This window comes from Balaenoptera musculus, chromosome 11 (assembly GCF_009873245.2).
Source record: "Balaenoptera musculus isolate JJ_BM4_2016_0621 chromosome 11, mBalMus1.pri.v3, whole genome shotgun sequence".
NCBI classification, from domain to species: Eukaryota; Metazoa; Chordata; class Mammalia; order Artiodactyla; family Balaenopteridae; genus Balaenoptera; species Balaenoptera musculus.
In genome coordinates, this window is record NC_045795.1 from 32823480 (window position 1) to 32845850 (window position 22371).

The window sequence follows — 22371 nt, forward strand, 5'->3', positions numbered from 1 at the left end:
TTTAAGCCCAACCATCTTTGGTTCACGTCTCCTTGGACCAGAGAAGCCGCCTGGAAGTGCTGGCGTCCCGGGCTGGACCGAAGGGGGGCCGCGCCTTCGAGGGACCAGGGGGCTGTCGGGCTCTCGCCCCCCTGGCGCCGCCGAGGTTTGAACCCTTGGCTTGCCTTTCAGCCCGCGCCCTGCCCCCTGCTCGCAGCTGCTCTCGGTTTGGGTGCAGCGGTTTCCCCCGCAGAGGAGGAGGAGGAGACTGCGCGAGGAGCGACTCCCTGCTCGGGTTTCCGCACCAATGCCGAGCGGCCCCAGGCGGCCCCCGGCGGCAGGCCCTCCTCCCCGGCACCACGTTCCACAGTCATGGCGCACGAGGAGGGGCGAGCGCGCGCCGCGGCGGCACCCGCGCCCCTTCCCCTCCCCTCCGCCGCCCGGTTCCGGCCCCTCTCCTAGGCAACCTCCCTCCCCGGCCTTCAGCGCCGCGGAGATGGAGACCCCTCCCCAGAGGGATGCAGTTCCAGCGCCGTTTGCAGCACCCCCTCCCCGCCCCCATCGGGGCGGAGGGATGGAGCCGCGCGCTTCGCGAACCTCCAAGCCCCTTCCCGGGAGCCTCAGCCTCTCTCCCAGCCCCACCGAAGCCGGGATGCAGCGGGGGGTAGGCGCAGACCGTTTCCCCTAAGCCCACCTAGACCTTGGCATCTTTGCAACCCCTTAAAAAATAAACATAAAACCCAAACCCCAATCGTTAGACTGCAAAGCGCGTTACAATAACCGGGACGGCTACGCAGGAAACAATCCTGCACTGGTCCGGGTCTCAGGCGGCAGCTTCCCGGCCACGCCACCTTCTCCCGGGCCTCGATATTCCGGCCTCGCCAGAGAGTCTGCCACACCCCGGGGCTGACAGGTCCCTCACGGGGCCGCAACTTGGTCCACACCCCCTGCCCCATCCACGTCCAGAGTCTCGCCAGCCTACAAAAGGTGCAACCTCAAGTACAGGCAGAGCACACAGATAAGGTCGGCAGCGCACGCCAGGGAGGCTGCGAACAATGCGCCGGGCGGCCCGCGCCGGCCAAAGCGCGGCGCCCCGGGGGACAGGGGGCGCGGGCGGGGGCCGCGGCGAAGGACCCGCGGGCCGCGGCGCTGGACACCTTACTTCCTGCTTCCCCGCCCGCGGCCAGACCCAGCTCTGCGGAGGGATATCTCTCCCCTCCTCTGTCCCTCTCTCTCCCTTCCCCCGCCTCCCCTCCTTTTTGCTTCTGCTCCCCCCGCACCACCCCGCCTTTCTCCTTTTGCAAGAAAATAATTTGACAGTCGATTTGCTGACAGGGGAGGAATTTGCATCCTGGATTAAAAAAAAAAAAGGCCGAGAGGAGCTTGGGAACGGTTGCTAGGGGTGGGTAATGGGTGAAAAAAGGGGGCTCCGGGGAGCGGATAAGGAGGGTTAAGGGAGGGGGCGAGGGTGGGGAGCAATGCAAAAGGTAAGGCCAGGTTACAGCGGCTCGGCCCCGAGTGGGCTGCGGCCGGGGGAGGGGCGAGAGATACATATGTATTTCTGTCTCCCTAGCACACCCCCTTCCCTCTAAGCGATGGCTGAGAGGCGGTGCATGCAGATGGGGAGTAAGTTTCCTGAAGGGGAGGGTGGATGCACGCGCGCGGCCCCGCGCTGCAAATTTCCACCGGGGAGGGAGAGTGGCTGGATGCAGAGAGTTTGGAGTTGCTTGCGGCGGAGGGCAGGAAGGGGAGCAGGGCCGGGAAAGGGGGCTGGCGGGCGCTATATCTGGGAGTAAGTTTCCAGGATCAGGAGAGCCTGCACGCTTTCTCGCTAGTAAGTTTCTGGCTGGGGAGGGCGCGTGGGGAGGAGGAGAGGGAGGGGTGCATGTATATAGAAGGGGGGGAGGGGGGAGCAGATTTCCTGCGGGGAGGCTGAATGCATATGGAGAGTAGATTTCCTGAAGGGAGGGTGGAGGCGTAGACGGACCGAGTAAGTTTCTTGATGGGGTGGTGGCGGAGGTGGTGGGTTGGTGCTCTGGAAACCCGGAGCTTCCTACCCTGGGTGGGGGAGCACGCTGTTCGCGGGGGGGGGGGGGCCGTGAAGGGCCAGGTTCCCTGCTGGGGAGAGGGGCTTGCATCTGGGGAGTATGTTTCCTGGCGGAGCGATATTTGTTTACAGGCTGTGGGCAGTACTGTAAGTGAGTAGCGCTTCGAGAAGGCGGCTCTGACATAAATTAATATTGAAATTACTCCATCAGCTCTGCTCGCCCCCCCATCTCACCCCCCAAGCGAAGACTGGTCTTGTCGGATTGCCCATGCACTTGTTGCAGAAACAGCCAAGGTAGGCAAGAAGCTTATTAAGTTTCATTTTTTAAAAATTAGTTGGGGGATGCTCCGTGAGAAGACGGGGGAGGGGAAGAGAAAAGTAGGGGGACGGATTAGGAGAAGTGTCCCCCCACTTATTTACTTTCAGTATGTTAGCAGGGCCTTGTCTGCTTGCCTTCTTCCCTCTTCCCTCTCTGCGCTGCAGAGCAGCCCAGCAAAGGGGGGAGGGGTGAGGTGGGCGCTCTAATTGGCAGACCCGGCTTAAAGGGGGGGGGGGCTTGCAACTGAAGATTGTGTTGTTATAAAGCCTTCATTATTCCAGCCAAGAAACCGCAGGACCCTAGGGATGTGCCTTTTGGGATTTTTGACATGATGCATATGTGTATGTATACGCTCCTGAGGGCTCTTCGGGGGCTGGGTACTCCCCAGAAGTTAAAGTGGCCACCCAGATGGGAGAAATATGTAAGGGAGTAAACCTGCCCCTTGACTCCCCAACTTCAGTTCGGGAGACTGTGAAGTTACTGCCGGTGGTCTAAAGAAATAGATGTTAAAAAAACAGCATAAAACCACCCATTCACTGGCAGAGGCCGAGAGCACCTGGCGGGCAGCCTCTGGCCAGCACTGGGCTGGAGCATGTGCGCCTGCCATCCTTAGGTTAAAAGAAAATGACTTCTGGTTCCTGCGTGTGCCTTCGACTGGCCCGTTAGAGCCAGCTTTGTGGAAACTCTTCCCCACACTAGACGCGGCTTTGGCAAGTGAACGTGTTGAAGCGGGTTGCTAACAGCATGGCCCCGGCTGTCTTGTGAAGTGCATGGAAGTGATGTTTAAGAATGACGGATCCAGGGATGGCTGAAGAGTTCTTTTAAAAAAATGCCGGCTGTTTGCACTTTTTTGCAGGCCATGGAGCAGAGCTTTAAGAAAGGAGTTTTAAGTTGTCTCAATTGGTACCAACCTTCTGCATCACAGACTGTCTCAAGAAAGCAGTCTGGTGATGGAAAATGTGGTTTTGGTGCTCGCTGGAAGGATAACAACCAGGAGTATTCAGCCCTTAACTAGTTAACCAGCCCTCTTTGCTTCTCTATGCCTCTTTTCCTGGTCCTCAGCCTACTGGTTTCTGCAGATGAGTTGTAGGTCTTGGCTGTCAGGTACCTTCATTAGGCTGGGAGCTTTCTTTATTTCCTCCTTTTTCTTTTTTTTTTTTTCTTTAATTGAAGTATAATTGACTTAACAGCATTGTGTTAGTTTCAGTTGCATAACATAGTGATTTGATATTTTTATACATTATGAAATGATCACCACCATAAGTATGCTAGGAGTTTTAACTTGGCCAGGATAATTTTAGCACCAGGGATTCAAACCCAGACAAGTTTAGTAGAGTCAGGGAGTGAACACTAGTCAGTGTGGTAAACTAAAGTTAGTTAAGCTTTCTGCAGTGCTATAGACAGGCTCAATACTAGCAGGGGAGAAAATGGGTTTTTAAAAAAATGATGGACAGTGGTTTGTTTTTTTTTTTTCTTTCCTTTTTGTCATCAGATTTCCAGATTGAGAGTTTGATTTTTGGCAACTTGAGAGTTGAGTTAGTTGGGAATTCAATATTATTGCCACTTATCAAATGTTCCTAACTAGGCATTCGTTAAACAAATTAGCTATTATTTTTCCCCTGCTGAAAATCCGCTTCTGGTTGATATCTATGCTGGGAAGGTAAACAGAATCTTTATGTGTGTTTATCCCAAGGTAAGGGAACTGTTTACATGTCTACCCTCCAAGCCAAGAGTAGTCACTCAGTTTTTTTTTTTTAATTTATGAGATTTATTTTATTGTCTTTCTTTGGCCATTAATCAAGTCACAGTAGCTTTTTTTTTCCTCTTCTGCTGAGAATGTTCTGTGGTAATAAAGGTTTGAGGGCCCATGAATCATAATTCATTCTTTTAAAAATATTGTCAGGATTTGATTTATAGGAATTGATACCGGGAGTGACACACCTCTTTGGGCTCCGCCCTTTTAGGCATGTCCATTTTCGCCAAAGAATTGTTTAAGAAGCCAGCTTAACATGTCAAAAAAGAGCATTTCCCTTCTGCTTTATGGGCACTGAGAAGATTAATTTTGCAGGTTCCATAGTAAGCATGGGTCTTTTCACAGCTTGGTAAGCAGGCTTCCACATAGCAGGCATGTGGTAATATCACATAGCATTTATGTGAGCTTGCTGTGAAAACACTTGTTCTATGAACTGTGTGGAAAGTACTCAGTTTTGCCTGCATTAACCCACTTGGGCCTGTGGTTTTTGTCGAGATGGGAGCTTTCACTGTAAGAGAGGGGACAGACTGTAGTGTTCTTTGCTGCTTATATAATAAAATGTGTGGTCACAGAAACAAGCTTACTTAAAATTCTTTTTCTCCTACTCTGATGGGTGGATTGGTCATAATAATTGAAAGCATCAGAGGTTTTTTTTGGGGAAAGTCTGAGGATTCTCCGTAAAGTTGATTAATCAGAACATGTTAAAATTGTGTTCAGCAGTTGGCTCAGTTTACAGTATTTGTAAAATGACAAAGAACTTTTAAGGTGGTTTTATTCTCAAGGCAGGAGCACAGCGTCACTGGAAGAAAAAGTGGGGAGGGTATCAGTGTCTAGCCATTTCTGGACTTCAGAGTTTTTATCTTAAAAACGCATGGTTTGATCCGTGAGTTCCATCCATGTCTGAAATTCTGTGACTCAGTCTTGTGAAGAAAAGTCTCAAGAGATCTCCACGGTCTGTCTCTTCCTGGGCCAACGGCCAAATTGCCTCATGGACTTGGGTGAGTTGATTAACTTCTCTTTTTGTCTTCTCGTGGAGAGAGTGGATTTACACCTTGGCATTCCAAAAAGGACTCTTGAGCGGCCTGGTAATCGTGACCGTCAAATGCAAGAAAATGCTTATGAAAGTCTGCCACCGTCTTGGGAAAAAAAAAAGAGTGCATGGTTGAGTCCCAATTATACGTGCTAATAGAGAGTGGGGCGTATAATCCCAGGCACCAAAAATAATTTCAGTTCATCTTGGAAGTTTTCCCCTCCAGCCAGTTGGTTCACCTGCCTAATTATGCCTGGTCAAGTCTAAGGTTAATTGAGCTGTTAATCCCAGGCAGCAGGGGGAGGTAGTCTTGGGAGGAGTGGGAGACCAGAAAGCCTAGTGTGGCTTTACCCACTTTTCTGTGGAGAATTCACATGTGGGTAATCGGGATTTGGTCGTATATTTGTGATAAGGTTCAAAATAGTGATATTGTATTACTGTCACTTCTGGGATATCATATATTTCACCACGGGCACTTTTGGAGGAAAAGCTCCTGATGTTTTTATTGACTTTGAGCATTGACATGAGAAGTAAGGATCCAGACAAGTGGCTCAGACCCCAGGCAGTAGAGATGGGTGCTGATTGCTCTAAAAGCAGTTGACTTCAGCTTGTTTTATTTCTGACTTCATAAAACTGTGTGATTTAGGGAGGAGAATCAGCTGGAATCTTGTGGATTAATAATATTTCTGAATTTGCATGTTGGAGGGGAACCAATGAAATAAAAGGGAAACTAAAACATAGTTGATTTCCTTTGCGGGGAGAGGGAGACAAGAGCAGCTGGAGTCCAGATATTGGCATGTTTTTCAGCAAGGATACTGTGGCATCTTAAGGAATAGCAGAGTCCTGGTAACATGAGTTTGATCCCATGGCTCTCTTCTGGGTTAAAGAAAATACACACCAAAAAGCTTCTGTGGTATTTTCTAAAGATGTTTAATTTCTCAAGGCAGCTGCTTATAGGGTCTTCTGGTTAATTGGGGTTTACTGAAGAAACATGATTTTTACTTTTTCCTCATGGAAGACAACAAGCTGGGGATGAGTGGAGTATACTGAGCTATTGGGCTGTTGGTTTAGCAACATTAAAAACATACTTTTTTGACAGAGAGGAAGAGGAAAAAGAACTTGTGTACCTAAATGGTAACCAAGGGCTTGTAGGAGGTTAACAGTTACTTTCATGCTGTGACTGGATCTGGTTTATTCATGCGTACATTTGGCAGCTACTTATTGAGCACCTACTATTTGCTAAGCACTGTGTTACCACTCTGGGTATACACTGATAATTAAAAGACATAATAATCAAAAAAAAAAAAAAAAAAAAGAAAAGACATAATAATCATCTTGCTCTACCCATCCACCGCCTAGCCTATAGTCCAGAGGGGAGGCAGACATGTAAAGAAATATATCTTGCAAAATGTGGTAAATGCTCAGATGAAACCACAGGGAGCAGTGACCTGCAGTTACTTAGTTAAAGTAGCCTAGAAAAGCCTCTCTGAGGATTGGGGGTGGGGGAAGACAGAGAGCATCAGGCAGAGAGAGGAGGGCCTGTGTGGAAGGACTTTGGCCTTGGGGTGGGGGGGACTAAAAAGAGGCACAGGTGGACAAGGGGGCAGGTGGAGAGGGCAGCATGAGATGATCGTGCAGGTCTCGGGGTCTTGGAAAGGTTTGGCTTTCATTTGAAGGGTAGTGGGAAGCCACTGGAAGTTTGCAGTGGGAAGTGACACCCCCTAACTCGTGTTTAAAGGGGGTGGCATTGGTGGAGAGGGTAGGTGTGGAATTGGGGAATGCAATAAAAAGGCATTTGGAGCAGGCCAGGTGGGGAGGTGACAGGAGGTGAATGCAGGGGAGCAGGTGGGTGTGAGATGCTTATTAGAGGTAGAATGGGCAGGGCTTGCTGATGGATTTGGTGGAGGTTGGGGAGGAGGAATCTAATAACTGAGGTTTCTGACTGAGCAGTTGGGTAGATATGGGTGGTGCTCTTTGCTGAGATGGGGGCGAGGGAGAGTCTCGGGGAGCAGAATCAAGCGATTTCAGTTTGGACACCGCTAAGTTTGAGATGCCTGTTAGACTCAAGGTCGAGAAGTTAAGCTTGCAGTCTGATATAATGTCCAGCGCCAGAGGTATGGCCAGGCAGGAGATAAAAATGTGGGAACCATCAACTAAGGGGTGGTATTTAAATCCAGGAGACTGGATGAGGTGCTCTAAGGAGTCTGTTGAGAGAAGAAAAGGCTCTGTGTGTGTGTGTGTGTGTGTGTGTGTGTGTGTGTATGTGTTGGGTCAGGGTGAGTGTTAAATGTTTCATGAGTTTAAGGTCAGAAAAGTCACCACTGGATATGGCAAAATGGAAGCCATTATCGACTTTGCAAAGAACAGTTTGAGTGGAGCAATGGATTGGGTGAGAGCAAGATCGGAGGGGTTGGGAGGGGAATAGGAAGTGAAGAACTGGGAGTAGCATGTGTAGACAACTTTGGGGCAAAATTTGACTGTGAAAGGGGGGCAGAGAAATGGAGGGGGAGCTTGGAAGCACATGTGTGTAGAGGGAAGGGTTTTGGGGGCGGTGCTGCTGTTCTGTGTGTGTGATGATGGGAAAGACTAGTGGAGAGGGAGGGATTGTTCAAGAGCAATGGGTTGGGTCACCTGAGCAAAAGCCATTGAGAAAGTCTGTGGGGAAGATCTGGCCTTGGCTGGGGGCGGAACACTTCCTTCATGATGACCGGAGGGAAGATCCAAGAAGAGTGAAGGTGCAGGTGAGGGAAGGGTGGGGAGCAGTGCTGGGGCACAGGCGCTCTGTCTCTACAGGCTGAGGCCGTGCTAGCCTTGGGCAGGGGTTTGGGCTCGGGCTTTGACACCAGCCAGAGACGACAAGGGTTAAGACTGCATCAGAAAATTGTACTGCATTTTTCTGAACATTTGACTGCATTACTGAGCAGTACAAAGGAAAGACCGGATTCTTTCGCTTGGGGAAAAGAGTCTTCAGTTAAAGTAATTTGGGCCTTACATTAGATTTATTTGAAAACTATGATTGGGAGAGACATCTGTGATTTGCAGCCCTGTTCAAAAGTTGGTGGCCACTGTGTTGTACGTTTTGAGCAAGGGGGAAAAAAAAAAAAGGCGAAAGGGCTGCTTCTACTTCAGGCGGCCTTTCACAAAAATAGGCCATAGACTGCCCTGCTTGCCCTGGTGGCCCCAACGATGGGGTCTGTATGGCAGGTGAGTGGGTGAGCAGAGAGTCGGAAGACCTGGGTTGGGGTCCAGCCCCGTCGTATGGCTCTGGACAAGTCAGCCTCCGAGTCTGTCTCCGCATCTGTAAAAAGAGGGTGATACCATCTGTCGCCTCTTCTCCGAGAGTTGTGAGGACTGAATCAGATAATGTACGCAAAGTGCGATGTAAACTGTAAGAGGCATCGCACACAGGCGGCAGCGAGGTGCAATGATCTTCAGCCGGATCTCCTTTTAGATGTGAAACCTGACAACCAATGAAAAACTGCCGTGAGTTCCCTAAAGCTTCTGCTAAAAACCCCGTTCACCGTGTCTACTCTCACTCTTGTTCCCTCCTTGTAGGCACTTTCTGTTTGGGGTTTTCAAGTCCTCTGTGATTTCTTTCAGCGAAACTGGTCTTACTGCTGGAAGGCTGGCATCAGAAAAGCTGGCTGTGAAATGCCAGTCTGTATAGGTTCACACTCTGATTCCATATATAGAATTTGAGACCTGCCCACTCAAAGGTCCAAATGAACTTGGTTTGTGAGCTTGGTGCAGGAGAACCTTGAACCCACCCAAGAATCCCAACTGTGGTCCAGTGGTCTTAGCAGTGATTCATTTGCCTTCCAAGTTTGTTTTGCAAATGAGAACTGTTCTATAAAGCTGAGTCTATCTTACAGTCCTTAGCCTTTAGTCTTACTGTGTACGCTAGAAAGTCATTTCTAGTTTTAAAAAGCAACCAATGCTTTTTACTAATTGGACTCTGGCCTCTGCCTAAGAGGGTGATGCTTTATTTATTTATTAAAATTAATTTTTACTATGAAAAAACGTTAAACACACACAAAAGCAGACAGACTAGTATAATGAACTCCGTTGTGCCCATCACCTAGATTCAGCAGTTAGTGAGATTTTGCACACCTGTGGATAAGAGGACTTCTTCCTGTATTTGTAAAATAAACACAAGTTATCAGTTTTGAGAGATCAGTGGAACTGATATCAGTTTGGTTTCATAGAGAGGGAAAATAACGAAAAATCAGAGAGTGAGAGAGGAAATGGGTGACGTCATTGTAATAACCAGTGTTTACATAGCATGTTATGGGTCCAAAGCCTCTTTGGCATGTCTTATTTTAACTGTCTTGCAACAACCATAGGAGGTAGATATTATTTTCATTTTACAGCTGAGGAAAGTGAGGCTCAAGAAGTAGAATTGAAAAAATATAAGTAAGTGATTAACCCAGAGTCACATGTCCAGCCAGCATTCAGAGCCCTAGTTTAATGCCAGAATTTGAATGGTCTCCAAATTTTGTGCACTCTCAGATAATGCTATATGGTATTCAATAAGAGATGTGGTACAGAATATATGCAAAGGATCATGGAGACCAAGAAGATCATCTGGGTATTTGGGGCTTAGAACTCAGCAACCTTAGCTGGAAATACTCAGATGATTTAAGCATGTTTTGGGCATTACATTTGTCAAAAAATTGAATTGTCTGGCTCGTGCTGGAGCACACAGCTTTAAGGCTGCTTCAAAATGAAAGCCCAAACTTGACTTTAACAGATCTAGTGGCTATTCTTCATTAGCCTCCTACTCTCAGCCCTGTCCCCTCTGTGGAACCCCTCCGTGGTCATTTCTGGAGATTGTGGCCTTTAGTCTGCAGGCTCTGGCTTTGAACACACGGGACCTAGAGCAGGTTGCCACCTGGGTGAGGCTTCCTGCGGGTCCCCTAGGGTTCTTTGTCGTTACAGAGGCTGTAATAGAGGCTTCTCTGAGAGCCTCTCCTCATCTTTGGGAAACTGCCTCCAACCCAGCTTCTTTGGAACATTTTTTAAAAAAGAAAAACAAAAAAGAATGGAGTTGATGCCCAAGGAGTTGGGTTTTTTTGGGGTTTTTTTTAAATCTTTTTTTTTTTAAACATCTTTATTGGAGTATAATTGCTATACAATGGTGTGTTAGTTTCTGCTGTATAACAAAGTGATCAGCTACACCTATACATATATCCCCATATCCAAGGAGTTTTAATAGGAGTGTCATTTGAGTTCCCTCTGTGGTCATCACAATGGAAGATACCAAACTCTCTTAAAATTCAACTGAAGGCTACCCGTAATGACCTGATTCTCAAGTGCTGGGACTTGTTCACTTCTCTGTTTTAGTTGGGTGAACACACGTGAGCTGAGGGGTTTTCAAGGGGAGCCGGTGTAGGTAAAGACATTCAGTGGTCTCTTTCCTTTTGAAGAGTCTGAGCTTCTTTAGAGACCAGCATGGAATTCCAGCAATTTCACTGTGCGAATACTCATTCCTTAAGTCTTTCTTGAGGGCTCTGTGTGCCTGATCAGGGGCCAGACTGGGGGGTGGGCTAGAGGGGGGATGCCCTTGGGCTCCTGCAGCCCTTGGCTCACAGGGCTGTTGTCATCCTGACCACTGGGCGTGTCCTTGACTCTTTCTAGACTGCCCTGGGAGGGCAGAACTGGGTCATCACTCAATTTTGCACCCCCATCACCTAGTACAGAGCCTGGTGCTAGTTAGTACAGTATAAATGCTTACAGCTCCTTTGTTGCTTTGGTTTTGCCTCTCTGGTTCTCTCGCCATCGGTTCTCGTTGGAGGGAGAAATCCGGGCCTCTCTGCCACCAGGGTCAGCTCTTGCAGCCGCTGAAGGAGACCAGACTGGAGAAATGTTTCCTTCCCCCTTGCCTTTCTGGCCTGGCAGCCTTTAGCTAGGGTGGTTTAACACAGATGCAAATGTGGCCCCATCCCCCATCTCTTTTAATAAGTGACATTTTGTTGAATCACTTATTCAAGGCCTTATCTATATTTCTGTCTGTGCTGGCTTAGTCAAAATAGGAAAGAGTGAATATTAGATTCCTTCGCCCATCCCCTCCTCCCTCCCCTTTAAGCAACTCTACGTAAGATTCCTGATAGGGGAGGGGTGATGTGTCCTTGAAGTAGTAAAAGCTGCCTGCAGAAAAAATGTGGAGGGCTTTGACTTGTAGCGAATGCTGTTTTTCAGCAGCTGTGATTTTTCCATTTTTCTTTTTCTTTCTGTTTTGATTAGTGGAACTCATTGTGCTCCGGGGTTGGGATTGCGTTGGGGGAGGGTGCAGAGGGAACAACATTTACTGGGAGAGCTCAAGTTGGGGAGGAGGAAGGAGAGAAGGGATTTATTGAAAATATATGTCTACTTCTGCTGTGATAAAGCAGCAGGCATGTAAAAATGCAACCGGGAAATCATTATTGTGGTAATGTAGGCAGAGCTCTGCTCTCTCATTAACGGAGCTTAGCCCACGTGGAGGAGGGGCTGCCTGGCTTCTTTGAGGGTTGGGGTATTCAGTAATAGCGGAGACTCAGGGGATTGTCCCCATCCCCCAGTGCTCACCCCCTCCAGCTGCCTTCTCCTTTCTTTCTCCAGTCAGTTTGTAACCTTTTAAAGGCCACTTGTTGGATTTCATGGTCTCCTTCCTCACCCCTGCCACCCCAAAATGCCGTGAGAACTGTTTAATTTTTAAAGTTAGAGGGAATTAAAATACATTTTCCCTTGGGGACTCGAGGAGATTTTTGGCAACACATTGTGAGTCAGAGATTGGGTTATACCCCTTGCATCCCAGGGAGCATCACGAAGAGCCGACTTAGGGGCTCAGGAATTTGCATATGCCGTGGGGTACCAAAGTGAGGGTTCCACATCACTTTAGGAGCAGTAGCTACTGCTTATAGACAGATTACTGTGTGGCTGGCCTCGTGCAGATGTGTCAGGCATTTCATTTGCACAACAATTGTAAGAGGCAGATGTGATGCCTACTTTACACTTGAGGAAACCGAGGCTTCGAGCATTTCAGCAACGTGTTGAAGGACGTTCAGGGGCTACGTTGCCCAGCTGGTCTCCAGACCTAGGACTGACTCCAAAGACTGGCTCCTGATCACTAGGCTATGCTGCCTTTAAAAATTGGCTAGTCACCTTCCTTGTATAGGTCTCTAGATTCTAGGAACTTGGGGAAAATAGAGCCACCCCAAGGCCTGCCAATGACAGTTAAGGGTACAGTGCTCAGGACAGTCATGAGAACCTTTCCCGAGCTCCTGGACAGAGCCGTCATTCTAAGGAAGGTCAAGTTTAGGGGCTCACATCTTTGTTAGAAGAGGTGAATGCCCTCCCCCCAATCCCTGCCAGGCTGTGGTCCCTTTGCTGACAACTCACTTGTTCATTAGGCATTTACTGACTGCCTCCCATGTGCTGGGATTTTACCAGTGGCTAGAAATACTAGGACAAATAAGAGAAGGTGCTCAGAGTCTAGTGGAGGACTGTTACGAGGACACATAAGTAAGATACCCAGTGATGCCTGCCTAGAAAAAGACAAAACTTCAGAAATAGTAAGTAGGAGGGAAGTCTTCAGAGAGAGGTGGTACTTGGGTGGGTTGTGTGGGTCCAGCGGGGGCTTACAGGTAGACAAGGGAGAGGAGACAGCTGATGGCCTGGTGAGTATAGGAAACCACATACAGTCTGGCCTTACTGCAGCACCACTTCAACTTCAGGGCTTACCTGTCTAGTTTCATTTTCCATTGCCCTCAGTTGAATGCTCTAGAATGGTGCCGTCCAGCATGGTAGCCATTAACTATTCATGGCGAGTTAAATTTAAATCAAAAATAAATAAAATTAAAAATTCAGTTCCCCAGTTGCACTAGCCATGTGTCAAGTGCGCAATAGCCACACACCGCTAGTGGCTGCCATATTGGAGAGCGTAAATGTAGAACATTTCCATTAGTGCAGAAGTTCTGTCAGATAGCACTGCTCACAAACTTTGCTCTGAGGTGTTTTTCAGCATGGAATGTTCCCTCCATTGCCCCTCACCTGGCTCACTCCCACTTCCTCCAGAGGCCTTCCCTAAACAGCCCGGCTGGGCTTCCATCCCACTGTCCATCTCGACTGCAATGCTCCCTTTCTGTGTCTGTCTCCCCAGCATGACTTTCAGCTTCTTAAAGGCATGAACTAGGTCTTGTTCATCTGTGTCATGTCTTGTTTATCATTGTGTCCCCAGCACCCAGCTGGGGCCCGGCACCTAGGGAGTTCTCAATGGCATTTGCAGGTGATGAAGCTGGAGGAGCAAGCAAGGGATTGGGCAGGGGGGACCCAGTGCCACGTTATGGAGCTTGGTCTTGACCCTGTAGGCCGTGGGGGAGTCACTGAAGGGTTTGGGGTGTGGGAGCAATGGGGTCACGTCAGAGTTATATATTAGAAAGATTACTCTGAGAGGTGTGGAGGGCAGGCTGGCTTGGCTGAGCCTGCAGGCCAAGAGATCAGTTAGGAAAGTGTTAGAAGCACAAGGGCAAGAGGGCTAAGGGTCTGGACTTCGTAGGCTGTGGCAGTGATGTTGAAAGAATAGCATCACCATCTTGCCAAGTCAGGGCCTCCTACCATTTCTCTTTCCGTATTAGCTGCTCTTTTCCATTTCTGAGGGAAACTGCAAAAAGAATTCCCTTTCACTTCTTCTGGGTCCCCAATCCCTTTCCCTTTTGAGGCCCCCGGCCACGTACTCGGAAACCTTCCCTGTCCACTCCCCACTTTGTTGGTGGCTGCCCTCTTTCTACCTCCCCTTCCGCCCTGTGCCCACCTGTTCATTTCCCTCCAGGGAATGTCTCACTCTGGGTCGTCCCATGTCTGAATTTATGATCAAATCTGAGCAGAAGCGCAGAGCACAGAGGCTGGGGTTTCAGCCTTCTGTCTTTGACAACCCATGCCAGGTTCTTCTCTGAGGACACTTTTGGGGGCTTAAATTTAAGAAGCCTGTAGAGAGTTTTGAAAAGGAGTCTAGGATGTAACTGAGATCAATCCAGTGTCTCTGAGATAGTTAAGAAGGAACCAGGATGGTGGAGTTTAGAGAAGCATAAGAGGATTCTTTTCTTTCGGAAGGTGAGGCTGTGTGCTCTGGCGGTGGTGACCTCGCATTGTGCATGTTTGGGGATAGGATGCATTTCAAAGCGTAACAGCTACCTAATAAGTGCAAAAGCATGCCATCATTTTACATATGTTACCTCATTTAATCCTCAAAGCAACTCCATGAGGAAGGCATTATTATCCCCATTATACAAGTGAGGAAATGGCGGCACCGAGGGATGTAGTGCTTGGGCTTGAACACGCTGTCAGCTCTGCCCCAATTGTTCTACATGATTTGAGGGAACGGTTGGTGGGCAGACCTTTGACCAGAGCTGGAGTGGCGTTCATGACCTCGGGAAAGTCACTTCACCTTCCTAAACTTCTATTTCCTGAGATAGTCACATCTACTTGAATGGGTCATTGGGAAGATTAAGGGCAGAATATATGTAAAAATTAGCACCTCATCAGCCAGAGGGTAACACGTATTTGTGGAATGGAAGAGTCCATAGTCTTGGCTCATCCCCTTTCCCTGGTCAGAATGTCATGCTCAGATTTGCAAATGTTCTCCTGCTTGTAAAGCCTGGAGAAGACATGATTCAAAGCTTCTTTAGAGCTAAGACTTTTTCACTGAAATCACGTAAATGGTAAGTGAAAAGAGTACATAAAACTTTCTTTTGGAGAAGGAGACTATAAATAGTACATGGTGATCATAGGGAATCCAGAAAATATCGACAGTTCTAAGGAAGAAAATAAAAATTGTCTTTAATTTCTTCCTGTGGGCTTCCCTGGTGGCGCACTGGTTAAGGATCCGCCTGCCGGGCTTCCCTGGTGGCGCAGTGGTTAAGAATCCGCCTGCCATTGCAGGGCACACGGGTTCAAGCCCTGGTCCGGGAAGATCCCACATGCCGCGGAGCGACTAAGCCCGTGCGCCACAACTACTGAGCCTGTGCTCTAGAGCCCGCAAGCCACAGCTACTGAGTCCGCGAGCCTAGAGCCCGTGCTCTGCAACAAGAGAAGCCACTGCAACGAGAAGCCCGCACACTGCAACGAAGAGTAGCCCCTGCTCGCCGCAGCGACGAAGACCCAACACAGCCAAAAATAAAAATAAATAAAATAAATTTATATAAAAAAAATCTTATATTCCTTCCTGTTAACATTTTAATAATTTCCATCCAGTATTTTTTTGAGGCAGTGTAGTCTAGTGATTAAAAGTATAAGTTTGGAATCAGACTGCTTGGGTTTGAATCCAGGATCCTTCACTTACTGGAAATAATAACGACGACTTGTTAGGACTGGGTGAGATGAGATGAGGTGATACATGTAAAACATTTGGGGCTGTGCCTGGCAGACAGTAAATTCTCAAGAAACATTAGCTATATATTGTGCTTTAAAAATAGTATGGGGGTTATCCTGCATATGCTTTAATATGTAGCTCATTAAATGTTCTTGGGAAATATTTTTTCTAAAATAGTTGTTTAGTATCCTCTTATTTAGATTCTGTGTTCAGTAAATATTTATGTAGCACCTACTGTGTACCAGGCACTGGGTCCCCTAATTTAACTAGTCATTATTATTAGAAATTTAGGACTTCCCTGGTGACGCAGTGGTTAAGAATCCACCTGCCAATGCAGGGGGCACGGGTTTGAGCCCTGGTGCAGGAAGATCCCACATGCCATGGAGCAACTAAGCCCATGCGCCACAACTACCGAGCCCACGTGCCACAACTGCTGAAGCCGGTGCACCTAGAGCCTGTGCTCCACAACAAGAGAAGCCACCACAATGAGAAGCCTGTGCACTGCAATGAAGAGTAGCCCCCACTCGCCGCAACTAGAGAAAGCCCACGCACAGCAACGAAGACCCAACACAGCCAAAAACAGATAATTAAATTAATTAATTAAAAAAAAGAAATTTAGCTTGTTTATCATTTTTGATTATTATAAATAGTGCTTTGATGAACATAGATCATAGAACATAGATGTACATAGATGTTTGATCACATCTCAGATTATTTTCTTAGGCTAAATTCCTGGAAAGGAGAATTACTGTGTTAAAGAGAGTGGGTGTTTTTAAGGTTCTTGATAAGATTTCCTAATTGTTCTTCACACAGTTTTAAAATTAATTTTCATTTGCACTACCGGCATATGAGAGTACCCACCTCACCCCATCTGCCCTAATATTATTGTTTTCCAAAAAATGGTCATTCTTGTGAGCGTGGATTACTCTCTAAGCAATATACATTCCTTTTCTGGGGCGCAGTTTTTTTCTTGCTGCAAGGTGGAGTACAAATGTCTCTTGCTTGATGACTGTTATTATTTATTTATTTTTAAAATTTATTTATTTATTTATTTTTGGCTGTATTGGGTCTTCGTTGCTGTGCGCAGGCTTTCTCTCTAGTTGTGGCCAGCAGGGGCTACTCTTTGTTGCAGTGCATGGGCTTCTCATTGTGGTGGCTCCTCTTGTTGCGGAGCACGAGCTCTAGGCATACGGGCTTCAGTAGTTGTGGCATGCAGGCTCCGTAGTTACGGCGCACAGGCTTAGTTGCTCCGTGGCATGTGGAATCTTCCCGGACCTGGGCTCGAACCCGTGTCTCCTGCATTGGCAAGCGGGTTCTTAAGCACTGTGCCACCAGGGAAGCCCCTTGATGACTGTTATTAATTTAGCAAGCTCTTTGGATTTCTGTTGTGGAAAGGCCATGCAGATGACTTGAATTACTCTCAAAAGCGACTCTTTCTGCCGAGTTAGAATTTCCTCATGCTTATTGAGAAGGAAGACTTTAGGAGAGCTCTTTCTGTCACGAAACCCAGTGTGAGTGAGCAGTCATTCCGTGCCCAGGGCACAGGATATGTCAGATAGCTGGTCTGTAATCGGTAGACAAACAGTAGTTTTAGAATAAATGTTGCTAATAATTGACTGCAGAAATACAGGGTCTTGGTTCAATTTTCTAGGAATTTGTTCTTTTTGAACCTTTATAAGAAAATGAAGGCTACTTTCACCTCCTGCAAGTATAAGAAAATAGTGTCTAGTGTTATATGAAACCAAATATTGAGAAAAAAGTTTTTCTACTGAAAATGCCAAAAAGTATAAAGATAATGAAAACCAGTCAGTATTCCATCATCTTGATAGAACCTCAGTTTTAAAAAATGGGGTTTCTTTCTAGTATTTTTTTCAATATATATACCTTTGCATAGTTGGATGCTTTGTCTGTGATTTTGTATTTTTGTTTTTGTAGAGTCTACCCTAAAGTAGTATTTTAACCATTTCCTGGGCATTGCAAGCTCCTTAGAACACTTAGACTTCTATACCTCCTATACCTTCATATTGTCTTTTGAGGTCTTGTTGTGATTTTAATTCTCATAAAGATTTTATCCCATAAAATTATCATAATACAATATAAAATATTATTCAAATATAAGAGACTATAAGAATATAAAATTATCATAAGAATTTAATCCCATAAGATATTGTTTTTAAAAATTAACAATATTTTAGATTAATCCACATATTTACTCTTTTTGGTGTTCTTCATTTCTCCCTATATAACCATGTACATGCTTTCAGATTAATTTTCTTTTGTCTCTCCTTATTGTGTGTGTGTGTGTGTGTGTGTAATGTGTCTGCTGGTGTCACAATTCTCTCAGTTCTTGTGTCTGAAAATGTCTTTTTCACCTCTATATTTGGAGGATATTTTCACCGGGTATAGAATTCTAGCTTGTTTTTTGTTTTTTAATAATCCTTTAAAGATATCATTCCATTGTCTTCTGCCTTCCTTCATTTCTGTTAAAAGTCATCTGTCAATTTTATTATGATTGCTTTGAAATTAACATATTTTTTTTCCTTTGGCTCTGTGTTTTTAGCAGTTTTACTATGAGGTGCATAAGTATGGTTCTCTTTGTATGTAAACCCCTTGGAGTTTGGAGAGCTTCTAGAATTCATGGCCTGGTGTTTTTTGTCAGTTTTAGAAAAGTCTTGGGCAGTTCTCTTCAAAGGTTGCTTTGCTCTACTATTTCTCTCATCTCCTTAGACCTCTGCACATGTGTTAGACCCTTTCATGGTAGCCTGTGTTTCCCTGAAGCTTGTTTTTGTAATTTCTGTGCTTTAATATGAATATTTTTTCCTACTGTCCTGTCTTCCAATTCACCCACCATCTCTTCTACTGTTTCATCTATTTAATTCTTAATTTGTTTGTTTGTTTTTATTGTTTGTAAATATTTTATTTATAATAAAATATATCTTTGACCGTTTTTAATGATTGTATTTTTCTCTTGGTTTGGTCCTTTTCCTGACATGCTTGGTCATTTTTGTCTGAATGTTGGGCATTTTACATGGAAAATGTAGAGGCTCGTATGTTGTATCTATCACCTTGATTCAGTCAAGGCTGGTTTTTCTGGTTTGCCCTTACTTGTAGGATGGGTGTTTATTAGGATCCCCCTTTCTTGATAGGCCCTGATATCCAAATTTTGTCTCCCTGCCCCTGTGAAACTACTAAAATCTCTAGATACCTTTTAAGTCTTTTAATAGCTTCTTGCTGCTAGATTCCCAGAGTCTAGCCTTGTACACACATGGGTTAGGTGTCAGCAAATGCCTTCAGCGGAAATTGCTGCCGAATATTGAGCTCACTTATGTGTGGTTCCTTTTCTCTTGGATCTTGGCCTCTTAAATCCTGGATATTGTCATAGCCCTGAGCTCCAGTTTTTGTCTTCTCAGTCCAGGGAGGAAGCTGCTGCAAGCTTTAATTTGCTGCCTTTTGTTTCACCTTAATGTTCTTTCTACCAAATCGGCAAATGTCCTGAGGGGAAGCATTAGTACTAATATATATCTCACAAGCTTCCCTTTCCTCTGAGACCTTGGCCTCTCTGGTCCTAGCTGCTTTATTGTACTCCTATACCTGCCAACAGTTATTATTATTGTTATTATTTTGTATTTTATTTACTTTTTATGGTTGTTCTATACAGGAGGGTTAGTTTATTAGCAGTTATGTCATAATAGCTGAAAGTGAAGTCTAATTTTTTTGTATCCTTTATTATTTGACATTATAAGTATTTTCCATGTCTTTAAGAAAATCTTCATTAGGTGATTTTTAATATCTGCACAAAACCCCTTCTTATGGCTTTTATAATCTACTCAACCATTCTACTGTCAGATACTTAGGTCATTTACCATAATATTCTTATGTAAGTAATGCTGCAATCTTTGTGCCATAATACTTTATTACTATTTTAAAAGTATGGAATAGGAATTATCAGAGTTGAAAATATTTATCAGTAGTGATTGTTTTCATGCACGTGTCATGCACAAAAATAAAATATAGACTTTTTCTCTCAGATGTTTTAGAAAGATGCTATCCTTTTTAAAGAGTGTTTTTCCTTCTTTTTTTTTTTTTTTTGGCCTTGCTGCACTGCTCGTGGGATCTTAATTCCCCGACCAGGGGTTGAACCCGGGCCCTCTGCAGTGAAAGTGCCAAGTCCTAACCACTGGACCGCCAGGGAATTCCCTGTTTTTCCTTCTTTAAAAGTATTCATTTAATGTTTACCATGTGCCAGACATTCTTTTACATGCTTTATAATACTAACTTTAATTTTCCTAATTAAAGCCCTAGGACACAGGAACTAAATAATGATGAGGAATCTGGGGCAAGGGAGGGTAAGTAACTTACCCAAGTTCACACAGGTAACTTGTCTAAGGTCATGCACTCTTCAGTGGCAGGACTGGACCGTGCATTCTGGCTCTAGATCTTGCGCTTTTAGCTATTACACTATACCATCTTGAGCTAATTGTTATAATTCTACCAATTTTAGCTTATTCCAGGGCTTCCCCAGCCTTTTCTTTTTAAAAATTTTTATTTATTTACTTAGTTTTTAATTTTTTGGCTGTGCCACGCAGCATGTGGGATCTTAGTTCCCCGACCAGGGATCGAACCACGCCCCCTGCATTGGAAGCACAGAGTCTTAACCAGTGGACCGCCAGGGAAGTCCCCCCGAGCTTTTTCTTAATTGGGCATTTATTTTTTTTCTCCATGTGGTTGCTGGGGGATGAGTGTGAATGTGGGGACAATTTGGAGGAGGAGGTGCCATGGACAGAAGTTGCTATTGGGCCTGGGCAGTGTGGGGGCAGCTTACTTTATAGATTGGCCAGGTGAGGTTGCCCGGTGGCTTATAGTGAATCTCTTGGAGATCTGGTGTGGCTTTAATGACAAGGGAGTTTCTGCTTCCACCTGACAGGCTAGTGTTTGCTGGGCCTTTGTAGTTTAGAGTAAGAGTAAAGGAATCTGTCTCTTTCCTCCCTTGACATCAGGATGAAGAGTAAAGAGGTATAAAGAGAGGGCTCTCCACTGATTGGAGCATCAGGGCAGCCACGGGGCAGCAGGGATTGGAAAGCTTAAGTGCTTTGGACCTAGTAAACTGGATGGAGTAGATGAAGAATAAGGGACCCTAGAAGCAGTTGGGCTCCTGTTCCTTTGTCTTTCTGCCTCTCTTTGGAGCCTTCCGTTCATTCCCACGTGTTTCCCTGTCTCTCTCTGTTTGTTGTTGTATTTTCCTGGTACCCGTTCCCCTCTGTTACCTTCCTACCTTCCTTCCCTTTGGGTCTAATATTGATTTGAGGGAGAGGTAAGTGTGGGGCTTGCTGGTTTTCTTACTTAGAGTTGTTTGAGTTTGTAATTTACAGTGATTACTCAGAGAGGGCTCTTTTTTTTTTTTAATATATTGCTATTTTAGTTTAAACTTTTTTTTTTAATATTTATTTATTTATTTATTTTTATTTGCTTGTGCTGGGTCTTAGTTGTGGCAGGCGGGCTCCTCAGTTGTGGCTCACCGGCTCCGCATGTGCAGCACGTGGGCTCCTTAGTTGTGGCTCGAGGGCTCCTTAGTTGTGGCAGGCGGGCTCCTTAGTTGTGGCATGCGAACTCTCAGTTGCGGCAGGCATGTGGGATCTAGTTCCCTGACCAGGGATTGAACCTGGCCCCCCTGCATTGGGAGCGTGGACTATTAACCACTGTGCCACCAGGGAAGTCCCCAGAGAGGGCTTTGCACGAGAGATGGTTTTGAGCCGTATTTATTAGATGTATCAAAGGAGGTCACTGGGAAAGAATGACAGAGTGGCAGAGAATTGCAGGGGATCTGTTCCTCCCTTGCTCATCATCCTTCCGTGGTCCCCCACCTCAGTCAGTGAAAGCCCGAGTCCTTAGAATGGTCTGGTGACACCCTGCCCCCTCCCCCACCTCGCTTTTGTGACATTATCTTCTATTGTTCTCTGCCTGCTCACTCACTCCAGCCACATTGACCCCCTGGCTCTTCCTTGGACACACCTGCCATGTTCCTGCCTCAGGACCTTTGCCCAGGTTGTCCTCTCTGCTTGGATTGCTCTTCTATAACCCAGATACCCGTCTGCATTGCTCACTGTCTCCTCCGGCAAGTGTTTACTCAAATGTCTGTCTTTCTCACTGAGGCTTTCCTCACCGCTGTATTTAACACCACACCCTGAATTTCGCATCCCCTTTATCTGCTCAACTTTTTCTTTTTTCCCAAACCCTTTAACTTTCTAACATTCCATTATAGCTTACCTGCTAATTATCTTTATTGCCTGTCTCCTTCCTCCTAGAATAGGAGCCCCAAGAAGCCAGGGATCTCTGTGTGTGTGTGTTCCCTGAAGCATCCTAAGCACCCAGAATCCTGCCAGGCACGTAGTAGGCCCTCAGTAGGTGTGTGTTGAATGCTGGGTCCTCGGGGGGCTCTGTAGGGCCCCCAGCTCAAGAGACTTTCATCACATCTTATGATCTGGTAAGTCTCTTTGCCTGTAGGAATTTTTTTTAATTAAGATTTTTATCATTGTCATCCCCTTCCCCCTTCCAGTTCATTTAAGACTGTTATGAAACAAAACTCATTATCCTTCAAAATCTGACAGAGCTCAGGCCCTGGGGAAAGTGAGAGGGGGCGGTGGCAGCTTCCTCCATTCCCTTCTGTCCTTGGTTTTCTCGTGTGGTTGGTTCACTTAGAACGGCCTGAAGCCCACAGGGTCGAGGGGAGCAGGGGTCCCAGACCTCCCAGGGTGCATCCGAGGGAGAGTCTGTGGTCAGCCAGAGAGGAGAAGCCTGCCTTCCTGCAGTGAAGGCTTTTCTTCAGTCACCAGTACCCAGGGCAGAAGGAAGAAGGAGGCAGGCTGGAGAGGAGAGGAGAAAGAAGGGGGAAGTGAGGCAT

General features: G+C 46.2%; 1 protein-coding gene across 11 annotated transcripts in view; it reads left to right on the forward strand.

Moving 5' to 3' along the window:
- The first annotated feature begins 1063 nt into the window (after nt 1-1063).
- The window catches only part of TRERF1 (transcriptional regulating factor 1), a 200568-nt gene continuing 179260 nt past the window's right edge, over nt 1064-22371 (forward strand). For 8 of the 11 annotated variants that reach the window (XM_036869643.1, XM_036869641.1, XM_036869648.1 and 5 more), the window contains exons 1-2: nt 1678-1813; nt 2238-2320. The gene's annotated coding sequence lies outside the window, so the exon portion shown is untranslated. Of the gene's footprint in view, nt 1382-1572; nt 1606-1677; nt 1814-1914; nt 1970-2237; nt 2321-22371 lie in introns of those variants that run through there. The other 3 variants (XM_036869644.1, XM_036869646.1, XM_036869645.1) reach the window with 3 other exon arrangements.